The 20,161-nt window shown below is 46.9% G+C and overlaps 1 non-coding gene across 1 annotated transcript; it reads left to right on the top strand.

Annotated features, from left to right (window-relative positions):
• Positions 1-123: 123 nt before the first annotated feature.
• Positions 124-242, top strand: LOC128463864 (5S ribosomal RNA). Its single transcript, XR_008343734.1, has one exon. It is a non-coding gene; the product is annotated as a 5S ribosomal RNA (ribosomal RNA).
• Positions 243-20,161: the final 19,919 nt, after the last annotated feature.

Below are 20,161 nucleotides of genomic sequence, written 5' to 3'. Positions count from 1 at the left end.
CAGCAGCAGCAGCAGCAGCAGCCGCAGCAGCAGCCGCCGCAGCAGCAGCCGCAGCAGCAGCAGCAGCAGCCGCAGCAGCAGCAGCAGCAACAGAATAAGAGAAGTAAAATAAAAAGCATTCACATCTGCGGCCATACCACCCTGAAAGCGCCCGATCTTGTCTGATCTCGGAAGCTAAGCAGGGTTGGGCCTGGTTAGTACCTGGATGGGAGACCGCCTGGGAATACCAGGTGTTGTAGGCTTTTAATTTTTTCTCACAGTCCGGGGAGAGCTTTTTGCCATGTGTTTCTTGCTCATCATCAAAGCTTTAAACCCTTATTTGAACCTTCTCACCTTCTCTGTCCTGTCCCAGGGCTTATTCTGCTGCCATCTCCCACTCTCCCCCCAGTCTCTGCTGCCGTCTCCCTAGACTTCTCTGCCATTTGCTCGTCTCCGCTGACGCCTGACAGTTTCCCAGGAGTCGCTGCCGTTTGACAGCCCCCTACGCTCTGCTGCCTTCTGCCATCTCTGTGTCCCCCAGTCTCTGCTGCCATCTCCTAGTCCCCCCCAGTCTCTGCTGCCATCTCCCAGTCTCCTCCTAGTCTCTGCTGCCATCTCCTAGTCTCCTCCTAGTCTCTGCTGCCATCTCCCAGTCTCCTCCTAGTCTCTGCTGCAATCTCCCAGCCCCCCCTAGTCTCCCCTGACATCTTCTAGTCTCCCCCTAGTCTCTGCTGCCATCTCCCACTCTCTGCTGCCATCTCCCACTCTCTGCTGCCATCTCCCACTCTCCCCCCAGTCTCTGCTGCCGTCTCCCTAGACTTCTCTGCCATTTGCTCGTCTCCGCTGACGCCTGACAGTTTCCCAGGAGTCGCTGCCGTTTGACAGCCCCCTACGCTCTGCTGCCTGCTGCCATCTCTGTGTCCCCCAGTCTCTGCTGCCATCTCCTAGTCCCCCCCCAGTCTCTGCTGCCATCTCCCAGTCTCCTCCTAGTCTCTGCTGCCATCTCCCAGTCTCCTCCTAGTCTCTGCTGCCATCTCCCAGCCCCCCTAGTCTCCCCTGACATCTGCCAGTCTCCCCCTAGTCTCTGCTGCCATCTCCCAGTCTCTGCTGCCATCTCCCAGTCTCCCCCTAGTCTCTGCTGCCATCTCACAGTCTCTGCTGCCATCTCACAGTCTCCCCCTAGTCTCTGCTGCCATCTCTGTGTCCCCCTAGTCTCTGCTGCCATCTCCTAGTCTCCCCCCCAGTCTCTGCTACCATCTCCTAGTCTCCCCCCCAGTCTCTGCTACCATCTCCCAGTCTCTGCTCCCAGTCTCCTCCTAGTCTCTGCTCCCATCTCCCAGTCCCCCCTAGTCTCTGCTGCCATCTCTCAGTCTCCCCCTAGTCTCTGCTGCCATCTCCCACTCTCCGCTGCCATCTCCCACTCTCCCCCCAGTCTCTGCTGCCGTCTCCCTAGACTTCTCTGCCATTTGCTTGTCTCCGCTGACGCCTGACAGTTTCCCAGGAGTCGCTGCCGTTTGACAGCCCCCTACGCTCTGCTGCCTGCTGCCATCTCTGTGTCCCCCTAGTCTCTGCTGCCATCTCCTAGTCCCCCCCCAGTCTCTGCTGCCATCTCCCTGTCTCTGCTGCCGTCTCCCAGTCTCCTCCTAGTCTCTGCTGCCATCTCCTAGTCTCCTCCTAGTCTCTGCTGCCATCTCCCAGTCTCCTCTTAGTCTCTGCTGCCATCTCCCAGCCCCCCTAGTCTCTGCTGCCATCTCTCAGTCTCCCCCTAGTCTCTGCTGCCATCTCCCAGTCTCTGCTGCCGTCTTTGTCTCCCCCTAGTCTCTGCTGCCATCTTCTAGTCTCCCCCCACTCTCTGCTGCCATCTCCCATTCACTCCCCAGTCTCTGTTGCCATCTCTCAGTCTCTGCTGCCGTCTCCCTAGACTTCTCTGCCATTTGCTTGTCTCCGCTGACGCCTGACAGTTTCCCAGGAGTCGCTGCCGTTTGACAGCCCCCTACGCTCTGCTGCCTTTTGCCAGTCTTTTTAGACTCTAGTGCCATTGGCCTTTCTCCGCTACCGTCTCACAGTCTCCCTACACTCCACTAAGTTCTGCTGGTCTCTTTATAGTCCCCTACCATCTACCAGTCTCCCCAGACTCTGCTGCCTTGTGCCAGTCTCCCCAGACTCTGCTGCCTTGTGCCAGTCTCCCCAGAGTCTGCTGCTGCTCTGCTGTCTGCCAGTCTCTGCTGCTGTCTGCCAGTCTCTTCTGCATCCACATACACCTTAACCTAACCACATACACCTTAGTCCTACCAGACCCTTTTCCCGCTACCCTGACACTGCATGGACTGTTATTGATTCTGTAAAATCACATCGTCATGCATGCACGCAGTCACTGCTGTTCAGGTCACCAGAGAATGGCAGCTTCCGGTGTCACCAGGACTGGCTTTTAAGTGTTCAAGCTACCTGTGCCATCCCCCTCAGTCCTTTTGTCCCCTCCATCACAGTGACCCAAATCTCTTTTCCTCTACCATGTATTTGCAGGTATAACGTAAATAAATAACCCAAGGAAACACAGCATTGGAGGTACAGATTAAGCACTGCAGGCTGTATGTGGGATATGCTGTCACCCTGTGGACAAAAAGCAGAACAGACTGAGCGCGATATAAATTAGTAAATATAAAATTATGGAGGAAATTCTCATTGCTACACAAGGGCTTTAATGTTAATCCACCGGGGCCTATGTGTTTTATTTAATTTTATAAACACGTTAGATGGTCGACCAACAGGATGTTACAGGATGACCGACAGAAACTGGGTGTTCCAAGATGGCCGACGGCATCCGGGTGTTCCAAGATGGCCGACGGCATCCGGGTGTTCCAAGATGGCCGACGGCATCCGGGTGTTCCAAGATGGCCGACGGCATCCGGGTGTTCCAAGATGGCTGACAGGATCTGGTTGTTTTCATGTGGCGGATCGTAGCTGAGTGTTCCAAGGTGATATATGTGGTTTATTCAATTACTTTCGCTTGTCGGGTCTGTGAGGTAATAATATAACAGCTAAATAAACATATGCAGGACATTGCTGGTCATTAAATGTCACAAAAGCCATCTATCGAGACACAAGCTACGGGGTGCAATCACAATATGTCCACACGAGGGCACTATAGGATAAGAAATGACAATGCCATAGCAACTTTACTAATAAAAGGAATGCCAAATATTATTACAAACTATGCCCACACGAGGGTGCTATCGGATAAGAAATGACAACGCCATAGCAGCTTTACTAATAAAATGAATGCCAAATATTATTACGAGCTATGGCCGCTGGGAGGCTGTTCCATTTATCTACCACTCAGGGAGTGAGGTAAAACTTTCTTAAATTGCATTTAAACCTCTAACCTAACTATAAATGTATAGTTCAATTAAGGAGCCTGCCCTAACCCCCTAACCCTAACCCCCTAACCCTAATCCCCTAAGCCTATAAATCAATAAATATAAAATTATAGATGAATTTTTTTTCACACAAATTACTGTTGCACAAAGGCTTTAATATGAATTCACTGGGGCCTATGTGTTTTATTTAATTTTCTAAACAAATTGTATGTGCGAAGTAATAAAATATACAAACGCCTAATAACCTAATTAGCACTATAAATAATCTATAGGTGTTCCAAGATGGCCGACGGGATCTCGGTGTTCCAAGATGGCCGACGGGATCTCGGTGATCCAAGATGGCCGACGGGATCTCGGTGTTCCAAGATGGCCGACGGGATCTCGGTGTTCTAAGATGGCCGACGGGATCTCGGTGTTCCAAGATGGCCGACGGGATCTCGGTGTTCCAAGATGGCCGATGAGATCTCGGTGTTCCAAGATGGCAGACGGGAACTAGGTGATCCGAGATGGCCGACGGGATCAGGGTGTTTCAAGATGGCGGATCGCAACTAGGTGATCCGAGATGCCCGACGGGATCAGGGTGTTCTAATGTGGCAGATCGCAACTAGGTGCTTCAAGATGGCTGTGAGGATCTGGTTGCTTTGACGTGGCGGATCGTAGCTGAGTGTTCCAAGGTGATATATGTGGTTTATTCATTTTCTTTCGCTTGTCGGGTCTGTGAGGTAATAATATAACAGCTAAATAAACTTATGCAGAACATTGCTGCTCATTAAATGTCACAAAAGCCATCCTAGACACAGATTACACTAAATCTACACCCTGTGCAGCAGCGCTTTAAAAACGGGGTGCTATCACAATATGTCCACACGAGGGCGCTATAGGATAACAAATGCCAATGTCATAGCAGCTTTACTAATAAAATGAACGCCAAATATTATTACAAACTATGTCCACACGAGGGCGCTATAGGATAAGAAATTAATGTATAGTTCAATTAAGGAGCCTGCCCTGTATGTGGTATACTTTGATAGGAGTCAGCCCTGTAAGATATATATAAGTAATCAGAAGCCTGTAGAGTTTTTTTTCCTTCTTTCTTTGGAATTAATTTAATATGCATTCTCATACCCAAAGTAGTTTGCCAGAGAGGTAAGTGTTAATGTGTGTAACCATTGCATTGTGGATTATTTCTGTGTTCTCAGCCTTTGTCATCGTGGGGACTCCCTGATCCAGGCACTGTGCCACACCATTGGAGACAGAACTGTTATGGATCCTGGTCGCGTGCGTTGCTGCGTGATAGGAAAATCTCTGGATAAACCGAGCAGGTGCCTTTTGCCCGTCTCTGCCGTCCACTGCCAGTCTCCCCACACTCTGCTGCCGTCTGCCGGTCTCCTCTGTCATTTTCCATTCTCCGCCGCCTTTTGCCTTTCTCCTCAGACTCTGCTGCCGTTTGCCAGTCTCAACTGCTGTCTCCCCGCTCTCTGATGCCATCTTCTTGTCTCCCCAGACTCCACTGCCATTTGTCCATCTTTGCTGCTTTCTGCCAGTCTCCCCACACAAAGAGCGTGATAGAAATAAATATATAAAAAATATAGAGGAAATTCTCATTGTTTTCCCACAAATTACTGCTGCAAAAGGACTTATGTACCCCGGCGGATTAGACATTGTGACCCTACTTATGTTAGGTATAGTTTGATTACCGAGCCAGCCCTGTATGATGTATATTTCAATAAGTGCGCTAACCCTGTATTATGAATAGTTTAGTCAGTAGGCAAGCACGGCCTTTTCCCCGTCTTTGTTTGGGAATGACAATGCATATTAAATTACTTCCAAAGTACTTTGATGTGCATTATCATTGGTGGGGCCCTAAACTGCTCCTTTAAAAAATAACCCAGAGAGGGAAGTGTTAATGTGTTTAACCATTGCATTGTGTATTATTTCTGTGTTATCAGCCTTTGTCATCCTGGGGACTCCCTGATCCAGACACCGTGCTGGACCATTGGAGACAGAACTGTTATCGCTCCTGAACACGTGCTATGCTGCGCAACTAGAAAATTCCTGGATAAACTAAGCAGGTGAGCTCTTTATTGGGCAGACATGGCATGTTTGCTTTCCCGGGGTCTTGTAAACTAAGAGCTATTTCTCTACTCTCATGCTCTGCTGTCTCTGCTGCCATCTCCCAGTCTCTGTTGCCATCTCTCAGTCTCTGCTGCCATCTCCTAGTCTCCCCCCAGTCTCTGCTGCCATCTCCCAGTCTCTGCTACCATCTCCCAGTCTCTGCTCCCAGTCTCCTCCTAGTCTCTGCTGCCATCCCCCAGTCCCCCCTAGTCTCTGCTGCCATCTCTCAGTCTCCCCCTAGTCTCTGCTGCCATCTCCCAGTCTCTGCTGCCGTCTCTGTCTCCCCCGACTCTCTGCTGCCATCTCCCAGTCTCCCCCTAGTCTCTGTTGCCATCTCTCAGTCTCTGCTGCCATCTCACAGTCTCCCCCTAGTCTCTGCTGCCATCTCCCAGTCTCTGCTGCCGTCGTTGTCTCCCCCTAGTCTCTGCTGCCATCTTCAAGTCTCCCCCCACTCTCTGCTGCCATCTCCCACTCTCTGCTGTCATCTCACACTCTCTGCTGTCATCTCCCATTCTCCCCCCAGTCTCTGTTGCCATCTCTCAGTCTCTGCTGCCGTCTCCCTAGACTTCTCTGCCATTTGCTTGTCTCCGCTACCGTCTCACAGTCTCCCTACACTCCGCTAAGTTCTGCTGGTCTCTTTATAGTCCCCTACCATCTACCAGTCTCCCCAGACTCTGCTGCCTTGTGCCAGTCTCCCCAGACTCTGCTGCCTTGTGCCAGTCTCCCCAGAGTCTGCTGCTGCTCTGCTGTCTGCCAGTCTCTGCTGCTGTCTGCCAGTCTCTTCTGCATCCACATACACCTTAACCTAACCACATACACCTTAGTCCTACCAGACCCTTTTCCCGCTACCCTGACACTGCATGGACTGTTATTGATTCTGTAAAATCACATCGTCATGCATGCACGCAGTCACTGCTGTTCAGGTCACCAGAGAATGGCAGCTTCCGGTGTCACCAGGACTGGCTTTTAAGTGTTCAAGCTACCTGTGCCATCCCCCTCAGTCCTTTTGTCCCCTCCATCACAGTGACCCAAATCTCTTTTCCTCTACTATGTATTTGCAGGTATAACGTAAATAAATAACCCAAGGAAACACAGCATTGGAGGTACAGATTAAGCACCGCAGGCTGTATGTGGGATATGCTGTCACCCTGTGGACAAAAAGCAGAACAGACTGAGCGCGATATAAATTAGTAAATATAAAATTATGGAGGAAATTCTCATTGCTACACAAGGGCTTTAATATTAATCCACCAGGGCCTATGTGTTTTATTTAATTTTATAAACACGTTAGATGGTCGAGCAACAGGATGTTACAGGATGACCGACAGAAACTGGGTGTTCCAAGATGGCCGACGGGAACAGGGTGTTCCAAGATGGCCGACGGCATCCTGGTGTTCCAAGATGTCGTATTGCAACTAGGTGTTCCAAGATGGCTGACAGGATCTGGTTGTTTTCATGTGGCGGATCGTAGCTGAGTGTTCCATGGTGATATATGTGGTTTATTCAATTTCTTTCGCTTGTCGGGTCTGTGAGGTAATAATATAACAGCTAAATAAACATATGCAGGACATTGCTGGTCATTAAATGTCACAAAAGCCATCTATCGAGACACAAGCTACGGGGTGCAATCACAATATGTCCACACGAGGGCACTATAGGATAAGAAATGACAATGCCATAGCAACTTTACTAATAAAAGGAATGCCAAATATTATTACAAACTATGCCCACACGAGGGTGCTATCGGATAAGAAATGACAACGCCATAGCAGCTTTACTAATAAAATGAATGCCAAATATTATTACAAGCTATGGCTGCTGGGAGGCTGTTCCATTTATCTACCACTCAGGGAGTGCATTTAAACCTCTAACTATAAATGTATGGTTCAATTAAGGAGCCTGCCCTGTATGTGGTATACTTTAATGTATAGTTAGTCAGAAGCCTGCAGAGTTTTTTTCCTTCTTCCTTTTGGTACGAGAATGCATATTAAATTAATTCCAAAGTAGTTTGCCAGGGAGGGAAGTGTTAATGTGTGTAACCATTGCATTGTGTATTATTTCTGTGTTTTCAGCCTCTGTCATTGTGGGGACTCCCTGATCCAGACACCGTCCTAGACCATTGGAGACAGAACTGTTATCGCTTTTGATCGCGTGCGTTGCTGCGTAACTAGAAAATTCCTTGTTAAACTGAGCAGGTGAGCTCTTTATTGAGCAGACATGGCATGTCTAACCCCCCTAACCCTAACAACCCTAACCCCTAAAGGCTTTAATATGAATTCATTCGGGCCTATGTGTTTTATTTAATTTTCTAAACAAATTGTATGTGTGAGGTAATAAAATACACAAACACTTAATAACCTAATTAACAATATAAATAATCTATAGGTGTTCCAAGATGGCCACCGGGATCAGGGTGTTCTAAGATGGTCGACGGGATAAGGGTGTTCTAAGATGGCGGATCGCTACTAGGTGTTCCAAGATGGCCGACGGGAACTAGGTGATCTAAGATGGGCGACGGGATCAGGGTGTTCTAATATGGCGGATCGCAACTAGGTGTTTTAAGATGGCTGACGAGATCTGGTTGTTTTCACGTGGCGGATCGTAGCTGAGTGTTTCAAGATGATATGTATGTGGATTACTCATTTTCTTTCGCTTGTCGGGTCTGTGAGGTAATAATATTACAGCTAAATAAACATATGCAGGATATTGCTGCTCATTAAATGTCACAAAAGCCATCCTAGACACAGATTACACTAAATCTACACCCTGTGCAGCAGCGCTTTAAAAACGGGGTGCAATCAGAGTATGTCCACACGAGGGCGCTATAGGATAAGAAATGACAACGCCATAGCAGCTTTACTGATAAAATGAACGCCAAATATTATTACAAGCTATGGCCGCATGAAGGGGCTGCAGGATAATGAAACAGGCTTCAGGAGCGGTATACATATTCGCATGCATGTGTAAATTATCCACTTCTGCTGGGAGGTTGTTCCATTTATCTACCACTCAGGGAGTGAGGTAAAACTTTCTTAAATTGCATTTAAACCTCTAACCTAACTATAAATCTATAGTTCAATTAAGGAGCCTGCCCTGTATGTTGTATACTTTAATAGGAGTCAGCCCTGTAAGATATATATAAGAAATCAGAAGCCTGCAGAGTTTTTTTCCTTCTTCTTTTGGAATTAATTTAATATGCATTCTCGTACCCAAAGTAGTTTGCCAGAGAGGGAAGTGTTAATGTGTGTAACCATTGCATTGTGTATTATTTCTGTGTTTTCAGCCTTTGTCATTGTGGGGACTCCCTGATCCAGACACCGTCCTAGACCATTGGAGACAGAACTGTTATCGCTTTTGATCGCGTGCGTTGCTGCGTAACTAGAAAATTCCTTGTTAAACTGAGCAGGTGAGCTCTTTATTGAGCAGACATGGCATGTTTGCTTTCCCGGGGTCTCGTCATCTAAGAGCTATTTCTCTACTCTCATGCTCTGCTGTCTCTGCTGCCGTCTCCCAGTCCCTGCTGCCGTCTCCCCAGACTTCTCTGCCATTTGCTCGTCTCCGCTGACACCTGACAGTTTTCTAGGAGTCTCTGCCGTTTGACAGCCCCCTACGCTCTGCTGCCTTTTGCCTGTCTCTTCAGACTCCAGTGCCATTGGCCCTTCTCCGCTACGGTCTCAGTCTCCCTACACTCCACTAACTTCTGCCGGTCTCTTCAGAGTCCCCTACGATCTGCCAGTCTCCACAGACTCTGCTGCCTTGTGCCAGTCTCCCCAGACTCAACTACTGTCTTCTCTGACTCCACTACCATTTCCCGGTCTTCTCAGCTGTCAGCCAGGCTTTGCTGCCGTCTCCCCAGACTTCTCTGCCATTTGCTCGTCTCCGCTAACGCCTAACAGTTTCCCAGGAGTCGCTGCCGTTTGAGAGCCCCCTACGCTCCACTAACTTCTGCTGGTCTCTTCAGAGTCCCCTACGATCTGCCAGTCTCCCCAGACTCTGCTGCCTTGTGCCAGTCTCCCCATACTCAACTACTGTCTTCTCTGACTCCGTCTGCCAGTCTCTTCTGCTGTCAAGGAAGAAGGCTAAGGCTGCAGCAAACAACCATCTGCTTCCACATACACCTTAACCTAACCCTGACCTTTCTGCCTCATCCTGAATCAATTCCTGCACCGAGTCCTACCAGACCCTTTTCCCGCTACCCTGACACCGCATGGACTGTCATAGATTCCGCAAAATCACATTGTCATACACGCACGCAGTCACACACAGTCAGTCACTGCTGGTCAGGTCACCGGAGAATGGCAGCTTCAGGTGTCACCAGGACTGGCTTTTAAGTGTTCAGGCTACCTGTGCAATCCCCCTGAGTTCTTCTGTCCCCTCCATCACAGTGACGCATCTCTCTTTTCCTCCACCGTGTATTTTCAGGTATAAAGTCTGTAAATATCCCAAGGAAACACAGCATTGGCGTTACAGATCAACTGAAAATCACACGCAGACGCAGTATTCAAGGTGATGCTCAAAAAAATGTGCGCCTTCTGCTGGCAGAAAGTCGGCACTGCAGGCTGTATGTGTGATATGCTGCCACCCTGTGGACAAAAAGCAGAACCGACTGAGCGCGATATCAATCAGTAAATATAAAATTAGAGGACTTTTTTATTGTTTTTGCACAAATTGTACCCTGTATGATGTATATTTCAATTAGTGAGCCAATCCTGTCTAAAACATAGTTTAACCAGCCCTCTATAGTGTATATTTTAATGAAGGAGCCAGCCCGGTAGGGTGTATAGTTCAATTTGTGAGTCAACCCTGTATGATGTATAGTTTCATCAGTAGGCAAGCACAGCTTTTTTTCTCTTCTTCCTTTGAAAGTGATTTAAAATGTATTCTCTTACCCAAAGTATTTTGATGTGCATTTTTATTGGTGGGGCCCTAAAGTGTTCCTGTAAAGTCAACCCAGAGAGGGAAGTGTTGATGTGTTTAACCATTGCATTGTGTATTATTTCTGTGTTATCAGCCTTTTTCATCACATGGTCTCCCGGATCCAGACACCGTGCTAGACCTTTGAAGACAAAACTGTTATGGCTCCTGATCGCGTGCATTGCTGTGTGAGTAGAAAATCCCTGGCTCATCTCCGCTGCACTCTGAGAGTCCCCCCCCCACACACTCTGCTGCCATATGCCAGTCTTCCAAAACTCTGCTGCCATCTGCCAGACTCCACTGCTGTTTTCCATTCTCCGCTGCCACCTTGCAGTCTCCCCACACTCCATCTCCATCTTCCTGTCTCATCAGAATCCACTGCCGTTTGCCAGTCTCCACTGCCTTTTCCTTGGACTCTGATGCCATCTTCCAGTTTACCCACACTCCATCTTTTGCCAGTCTCGTCAGACTCTACTGCCATCTGCCGGCACCCCAGACTGCATTGCCATTTGCTAGTCTCCCCCAGACTCCACTCCCATTTGCCAGTGTCCGCTGCTGTCTCCCAGACTCCGATGGCACCTTCCTGTCAGCTCGGGGTCTCTGAGACTCACAAGTAAGTAATAAGTCGTGCGGAGGGGTCTCAGGTAGATTCTTGTAGGACTCCGCTGGGACATTTGATGGGAAGACTGCCTGGTTTGACCATCATAGAGTTTGCACTAGATAAAGAAGTGATGTACAGGTCACCAGAGCTACATATATATGTAAATAGTGGAGCGCATATACATGGGGGAACAAAAAGAAAATACTAATAGTGTAATACGTAAAATGAACAAAATATTAATGAATTATTAATGATATTAATAATATTTTCTTTTCGTATTACACTATTAATATTTTGTTCATTTTACGTATTACACTATTAGTATTTTCTTTTTGTTCCCCCATGTATATGCGCTCCACTATTTGCTGTTGGATTTTGTTTACACTTTAAGGAAGAGTGTTGTGGAAGCTGCTTTTAGTGTGGGGAAGTATATATTGTTATTTATTGTAATTTTGGTTATTTTGCACGTGGAACATTGGTCTCTCTTTTGTTGCTACTACATATATATGTAACCATTTCCCAGGACTCCTGTACATTGTACCATAAAGACATTAAAATGATGTAGTATCCCTGCATAGGGATAGAAGGAAATGGTGGGACAGGAACGCTCTTGGCATTAAGTGACCCCTGTCCTACTCAGTGCGTAACCCCAATTCCCTTCCCCGCTCCTATCTGGGTAAATACGTTACTATCTCTGCTTCTCAGTCATAACTTTTTAACCCGCATTTTAGGCATTACAGCAGAGGAATTCATAGAGAAGGATGAGTTTGGAGTCAGCAGAGGTGACCAGCTCCAGGCCGTCCTGGCAGACATGGCAGCTGCCCATCCCAGCCATATCCACATCTTCAGTGTGGTGAATGCAGAGGATAACGCGACCGGCGTGACATTTTCAGTATGCGGAGCTGCCTCCTGCCACAAACCCGAGATCTTACGGAGCTTATTGACAGCCCAGAGAGAGAAGGTATGGACAGAGTGTTTATGGCGTTATTACTGAGTAAGAATAACGTCGGCTGTCTCTTAAAATTAATGATATTACAAAACGCAGAATATTTATCAGTCTCATGATATCTAGATGTATCCTGTTTGTCTTTCAGAGTTTTGTGGAAATAATTCCCTTGATTTTGAATCTCTGAGGGTACAGCCGGGGGTTTATTACTTTATAACAAAAGTAAAGATCTAAGAGCGATGCGTTTTAATCATCTTTATCTGCATTTGTTGTGGGAGGGAGCTGGTCCTGGGGTGCCTAATGGCCACAGAACTGGGATGGTGTCTAGATAAGTTTTTGGTGCCGTCTTAACTGAGTTTTTTTGTATTCTTCTCAATGACAGATCCGATCAGTGCTGAAGGAAAGGAATTCCCAAGTATCCATTGATTTCTGTTCACGGATGGGCTGCTTGCAGGATGGCGGGTGCACAATCCATAGCGCAGTCAGCAGATCCCCGCCTCTCGTGGATGGAGGTAGCGCATCTATAGTTTCAATTCCCCAAGTTGGAAACGTGTCCTGCAGATGTCCGGTACAGAAACACTTTTACCAGAACTGTTATTCTCTGCCCCAAAACCCTTGCCTGAATGGTGGGACTTGCACGTCGACTCTCACCGGTTACAGGTAGGCAGATTCTCTGGACCATGTTCCCGTGTGACTTATCCCTTACATCACCAACTTCAGACAGTCTACATTTGAAACTAAAATATTTCCATTTGTCTTTCTAGGTGCCACTGTTTGACTTCGTTCCTTGGGCCACGCTCCCAGCAGACTCAGAGGTAACGGCTATGCATGGATTCATCCTATCGGCCGCTGCTCGGACAGCCATCTATCGCTGGAGTTCGTAAGCGACAGCACAGATGGATTATTACTACACAGTAGAGTGTCAAGAGACAGTAAGAACTTCGTCGCAGTTGGTGAGTATAAGGAAAGGGTATAGCGAGAAGGAGCAGCATCAACTAGAGAGCAGGGACAGACCACCTTTTCTCCCTTATATTATGTACTTTACAGATGGTTATTAATTATATACCCCGAATGTTTTCTTTTGAGCTTTTTTATTTGGAAGATATTTTTGTATGTTTCTTTCTGTGCTTTAGTAGATTCAAGCTGAGAAGAAATCGAGAACTACCACTTTTATTGAATGTCTACACAGTACAATACAGAGAGTCAAATCACAAGTCCAATGCAATGAGTAACAAATCACGAGTAAATGACGAGTAAATGACGAGGCAAAAAGTAACAAGTACAGTGCAATGAGTTACAAATCACAATGCAAAGAATCAGATACCGTGCAATGAGTTACAAAGGACAAGGCATAGAGTAACAAATACAAATATGAAGTCACGAGTAACATGAAGTGAAAGTAATAATAAATCTACATTGACAATAATCACAGTTGAATTACATTCTTAGTTTGCTCCAGGTCCAGCCGCACTGCTGTTAATGTGGTTTTGTTTCCATTCCCAAAGAGATTACGAGCGGCCGGCTCCTTCTCATCTTCAGACAAGACCTGACCACGCTGAGGCTCGGCTTTCCAGAGCAGGAGAACGTTACAGACAGAACGGCATCGGATAGACCTGCGCCTAAAAGATAAAGTAGGTTAATTATCACATCATGAGCCAGACCTGTAATTAATGCAGCCACAGGAAAGCTTAAATATTCTCCTTTACTCACAGAAGTAGAATGAAGACGAATCTTTAAGAGCAGACACAGAGCTGCATTATACTCAACTAACTGACCCTCAGCTAACTCTACATGGAACATATAACCAAGACAAGTCTCACCAAATACACAACGACCCGAGTCGCACGCAGTCACATTTACTTAAAGGAAATGTCAACGTCAGGCAGTCAGGGAAGATTAATTACTGACTTCATTTACTTCAGTGCAGGGAGTCAGCCTGACTCTGGATCGCTGCCGCACGGCTTTGATAAATGAGACAGAGGGGATTGGAGGAAAGCTACTTACAGAGGATCGAACGAGTTGTGAAGTCCACGGAGTCATCATGCAGGACAGAAGGTACGGAGCACACGGACGGCTTGGGCTGGTGATCAGGGCTGACTTTACTGAAGTCACAGACAATAAACCGGGATTAATGCCTAGCAGCTGCGGCACTCTGGTTGCAATCTGCATGGATTAAGAGAAAGGAAGTGTTGAAGAGTCATGACAGTTTTTATGCATGTTTAATATTATCTGCAGTAGTAAAGCCCCGCACCACGTGTTACTGTGACCCGTGTCTGATATGCATGCCATTCTCTGCAGGTTTTGGGAGCCGGATACCGTTCTGCAGCTCGGAGGCGTTAAGCAGTCATCTACTCGTTCCCACAATGTCCTTCCGCACAAACCCTTTAAAGGCTGTCTCCGCCACGTTGTTCTTAATAAGCAGGTAATGACTTTCTATCACGCAGAGTATCGCTTACCTCTTACTGCAGACGGCTGCTCTGTAGTGGACATGGGAGCTGCGCATGGATCCGGTAAACTGGATCAGCTTCGGTACTTTGGGGGTCTCTGAGCAGAGGGATGCGGTATGACCAGGTGGGTTAGCAGGGTAGTCCCAGCTGGTATCATGTAGTTCAGAGGTTGGTAATGATTCCTATAAGACACGAATACATTAGAAAGTTCTTTGACTAGTAACATGTATTATTACCAATATTTAGTAGCAGACGGGGGGCTCCTGCTGGTGGAACGCGGTAGAATTTGGCAACTTTAATTCAACGCACACTCGACAAATGCGATGAAGAGCAATAAAATACAACTCGCAGATATGCAGCCATACTGCACGAGGAGCCGGGTCAATAGACATTCTAAGGGTAACAAGGGTTAACTGAACCGTAAGAGCGTAACAGGTAGGTCCGTATCAAAGCTTTCCACCGAGTTATCCGAGCTTCTTTGTGCTGATCCGGCAGAATGATATCTAATAATTTTCTTTATGGGGTGTGTGTTTCCTTTAACACAGGTGTATTACCTAGCAGCCCACTGGAGGCCATTAATAGCTCCCCAGGCTGTGTGAGGAAGGGTACAGCTTGCTCATCACCTGCACCCTGCAACTCTCCTTGCATCAGTGACCCCCAGCTGTGATTGCCCACCCGCTCACCAGGACTGCGGAAAAGGTACAGACTTGGCTTTCACCGATGCGCTCAGGGGTAATAACTGTACAAGAACATTAAAAGGAGACCCAAGCCTGAATTAATGGTTCCACCACCTCGCTGATATCACAATGTCTCCCAATATACAGATGGGTTTTATATTAAAAAACATTCTCATGCCAATATTTATGTTATATTAAAGAGACTCACCTGAACCGGGACATCTTTGTGAATGCGCAGAGTATAGTGTAGATTATTGGAAAATGGGGAGTCGCGGTGCGATCATCAAGGAATCCATTCGAATGTTTGTGGCCAAAGCTCCGCCAGAAAGGACTCTTCATACATCACATCTGAACGCTCTGCCACCGCCTGGTGCTCTGCTGGGCGATCATTCCTGTATCATAGTGAATAAGGTAATCCGCATTATATACTCATCCTTTTGCAGATGTCCACAAACTTCTTCCATCCTGGAGGCCACATCCGGTACCTGCTCCCGCATTCTCCATCCGCAGCAGACACATTTTCAGGCAACGTTAAGAACACGCAACGCCGACAGCGTCATCCTGCGTTTGTCTTCTAAGGACCGGAGCGAATCCATCCACCTGCAGGTACCAAACACAGCATGAAGTCCATACCTTGACACGCGCCATGCTGCACGTTGGGTAGAGTCGCGTCCACATCTGAAGCTCCCGATTCAGAGCAGCCGGTAGATCATAGCGGAGCTTCAGCACCCGATGGTTCAGCATGACCCGGGGATCTAACGGCACCGTTTGTTTTGTCGAGGTGAGGCATGGGCTTCTAACAGTCTCCTACAATCTCGGAGAGTGGAACAAAGTTGGCTTGGAAAGGATGCAGAACGAGTTCACGCTTCGCTTTAATGGAGGAGGGGAGCACAGAGACGACAGCAGCTCACGGGACCTACAAAGAAATTAAAGTCGTTCGAGATGCGTGACTCTGGGAAGCATCAACCAATCGGGTTATCAAGGTTAAAAAAAAAATTGTTACAGATAGTAAGAGTTTATACTTTCACAGCAATGGGCTTTAATAAAACTGAAAGCAATTCTAGTGAATGTAAGATTAGAAGCCGTCTGTAAATCCATGGGGTATAAAGACTCTCCCTGCCCGTCATTCCCTGGAATACACCATACGATGCTGAAATCTCACTGTCCCATCATGCGCTGATCTCCAATTCCTTCTGTGTAATCAGGATGCATCAAGAACACGAGACTGAACTGGGCAAGTTAAGATTGGTAGCAACCCTGTTATTCATGATGGATCAAGAAAAAGCATTAAAATATAAAAAATATTCAGTACCTTGCATGCTTCAAGAGGATAATTCTTGTGTCTCCATTCGCAGCGCTGATCGCCAGAATTCTGTTGTGGTCTCGCTGCAAGAGGAGTAAGACCATAAACCAAGGAGTTTATCACGGATCTGGGCATAGCCAGGACCTTGAGGACACCAGAAAAAACATCTTCCATTACAACGAAGACCACGTGAGTAAAGAGTTTGTGGGATACAATGTTACATTTTTTATATGTAGTTTGTAGCAAGTTTAAGACTTTGGTCCACTCACCAGCTGCTGCTGATCCTGGAATTCTGATACAATCCGTACTCCATACGCCTTAAGCCGCTTCATACACAGCTGAAAAGTTAAAGGGATAAAGGCCTTGTGTAACGAGATGGGATGTTTTAATTACCCAAATCACACTCAAAATACATTTATGGGGGGGGGATTTTCCATTTTCTGCAGTAGTAGCTCTGACTCCGGACAGAGTAGGGAAGCCTACATCCAGCAAGCGCTTTCATGCGACAGCTTAAAGGTCTCTCACGTGGAAGGAGACGGCTCCCCGGCGGGCAGCCTCAGCACGCTGGCGTCATCCGGAGCCGAGGGGGACGTGGAGTACGAGGAGGAGATGAGACGGTGGGGGCCAAAGTTTGTGACTCTCTCTAAGATCCGCCGAGGATCTGCAGTGAAAGAGCGATGATCGGGAGAGACATCCTATGCTTTTGGCAGAGACTTGCGGTGATAACATTGAGGATTGTGCAGCCAAAGCAACAATGGTTTGATCCAGGAGAAGCTGCAGAAATAAAGGAGAGAAACCGGACCAAAGAGCTTACAGTCTAACCCGTGGTATCCCCTCGCTCACCTTGGGACGGAGTCCGCCGAGTCTGAAGAGGTCCGGAACAGCAGCAAACAGGTCTGCAAACCTAGAGCCGGGACAAGAAGCTTGCATTAGTTCTCTAGTTACCCTTTATACCCCCGCGTGACCCCAATTAACTTCTAATCACCGCACCCCTATCAAAGCTTTAACGACTCCATTTAACGAGCTCCACCCCGGACTGGGATTCCATTTCCTTACGAGGGCCCAATAAGGATACAGGATTTATTTCATTTTAACATTACGGGGCTCACTCGGCCCCCCCACGTGACCCCCCCCCTGTTCATGCCTTACCGCCGGCATGCATTCACCTGTGCCAAAGCCCCAGCTCCCTCTTCTGTTTTCACCTTTAAAGTTTGAAATAAACTCAGTAAAACGATTATTCGGCTCTTTGTCCTCAGTTTGTAGTAAAACATTGTCAGGGGCCGGCGATTAAAACAAAATATGGAGACAATTGGAGACCAGCCCAAAACTTCATGAGGCCATTTTTGCTGCACGTGGTGAGTTCCACCCCAATATTTGTTTTATATAGCGCCATCATATTTAGTAGCGCTGTACAATGGCTAGACAGGGTATAAGCCGTATGTAACATAATTTGACTTAAAACACAGGTGAGGAGGGCCCGCTTGTGTTCATAGGGGGCAAACCCTGCATTTTCAAACACATTATTTCAAATAAAAGATATATATAGAAAACCGCTTCTAACAGGATTATGGCCCACGAGAGCGCCTGTATACTGCGAAAAAGCATCTAAAAGTATGAAGTTAACCATTTAAGTGTAACCAAACTACTGAAAAACTTATGTAAAACAAAGAAATTACTTTCACAGTATTAACAAACACGCAAATAAACTCCACAACAAACTATGCACACCCCGACCATGCGAGACACTCTGTGACTGAAAGAAACGATCTCTGCTTCTGGAGGGTAGATCTAGAGGGCTGCATTCATTTCAAAATCACAGAATTCACAAACCTTTGCCGGTCCTTCTCCAAGCTCAAGACCAGAGAATCAGCTCCACAGGACCAACACGCAGCACCAAGAAACACAAAGTTCTGGCTAGAAGACTGGAGAAACGCCCGGGTTAAATAGACTTTTGATTGATTGAGGAAATGAGGTGCAGGTGTGAGTCAGGAGCAGGCAGCCATCTTATGTCCATGGAGAGGTAAATAGTACAAAATATAGTAAAATACATGCATAGAGCTGTCTTGTGGCAAAACAGCAAAAAGTGTAGTTGTCTTGTGGCGTAATGGTGATTCTATTCCTGGTAAATATATATTATTATAGCGGCTGTGCGTATATCTAAGTCTTCAGAGTAGGTGAATTTGAGTTTATCTATTATGGACGAATGCACTTGGGATGTAGAAATAGTGAGGCAAACTATAGCATTGGGAATGCCGTTCTGCCAGTGACAGCAGACGAGAGGGATTTAGAGTAATAATTACTGATGACTTAAAGGTAAGCAGACAATGCCGTAAAGCGCTGGAAAAAGCAAGCAGGGTGCTGGGTTGTTGGTAGCAGGAAGAGTTTCTGCCTTGTATTGTAAATTTATAAATCATCCAAAATGTTATACAAGGAAACATGCTTCTCTACTTATATATTTTGTGCTGTTTCAATAGCATGAGCATCCAGCCATCGTGTACTATTCACCATACTTCAATGGGCCCATCAGGAAATACTACTTTACAGAAAGGGTAGTGGATGCATGCAATCACCTTACAGCAGAAGTGGTAGATGTTAATACAGTGAAGACATTTAAGCAAGCATGGGATAGGCATAGGGCTAAGCTAGATATAGGATAAGGCCAGATACTAAGGAAAGGATTCAGAGGTTGGGCAGACCGGATGGGCCGAATGCTTCTTATCTGCCGTCGCTTTCTATGTTTAACACAGGCAGGCAGAAGGGACCCTTGCGCTCTCTCGGAAACTTTACTAAAGGAGCCAGTCAACGTTGGGTGCTCGTTGACTCTTACTATTAGGTCCCTCAACATTGACATTGACGGCTCACTGAGTGTCACCCCGTGGCTGCAGCATGTATGTGTTATAACGGCTCGCTGAGTGTCACCCCGTGGCTGCAGCATGTATGTGTTATAACCCGAATGAGCTCATCCCTAAAAAATACTTATACTCAAACGACATAACATACACCGAGACAGATGCTCTAATGAGATTGGAACCTGTAACTTTCCGCACGGCGAGTAACGCAACTTACCTGCGCGCCACACTTCCGATGAATGGATCTGCTCGTCCGTAATACAAATACTCAAATTCGCCCAATCTGAAAACATAATTTTACGTACAGGGCTCAACGGGATTAGAACCAGGACCAACCTGCATGGATGTAACAAACACTGCCGCTGCGCCACCCTTGCAACAGACAAAGCTGCTCGTCCGTAATACAAATACTCAAATTCGCCCCCCCCCCGAAACCATAATTCTACACACTAAGCAGTTAGACACACTAAGCAATAGGTAGTGCACCTTTTAGATTGTGTGCATTATGTTAGATGGTATAAGTATTGGTGCATCACACGCAGGTGTCATATGTTCATGGCGACGAAGAGCCTTCAATCATCCGATGGCGTAATGGTTAGGTGCCCTGCCTGCCATATGTTGTGGTCCCGGTTCGATTCCCTGTAGCTCTGTGGGGAGCATCCAGCCATGCGGTGGTTTGAAGGTTCGGTGTGTTGTGTACTCGATGCTGCGGTCCCAGTCTGGTTTCCCTTGAAGGTTTGGTGTGTTGCCTACGGGATGATGCGCTGATAGCTTGCTTCTGTGTGGCTCGGTACAGCTACTGACAATGTCTCTGTGCGTACAGCGGGCTTACCCTGAAAAAAAAAATGTGCGCTGCAGTATTATTATTATTTTTTTTAGCATTTATAGAACAAAAGCATAAAAGGTGTTGTGTACTACCGACTGGCTCTAACCCCCAATCATCCTGACCCGCA

The sequence above is a fragment of the Spea bombifrons genome, chromosome 9 (genome assembly GCF_027358695.1).
Source record: "Spea bombifrons isolate aSpeBom1 chromosome 9, aSpeBom1.2.pri, whole genome shotgun sequence".
In the NCBI taxonomy this organism is placed as follows: Eukaryota; Metazoa; Chordata; class Amphibia; order Anura; family Pelobatidae; genus Spea; species Spea bombifrons.
This window is presented reverse-complemented; position numbering and strand designations above follow the sequence as displayed.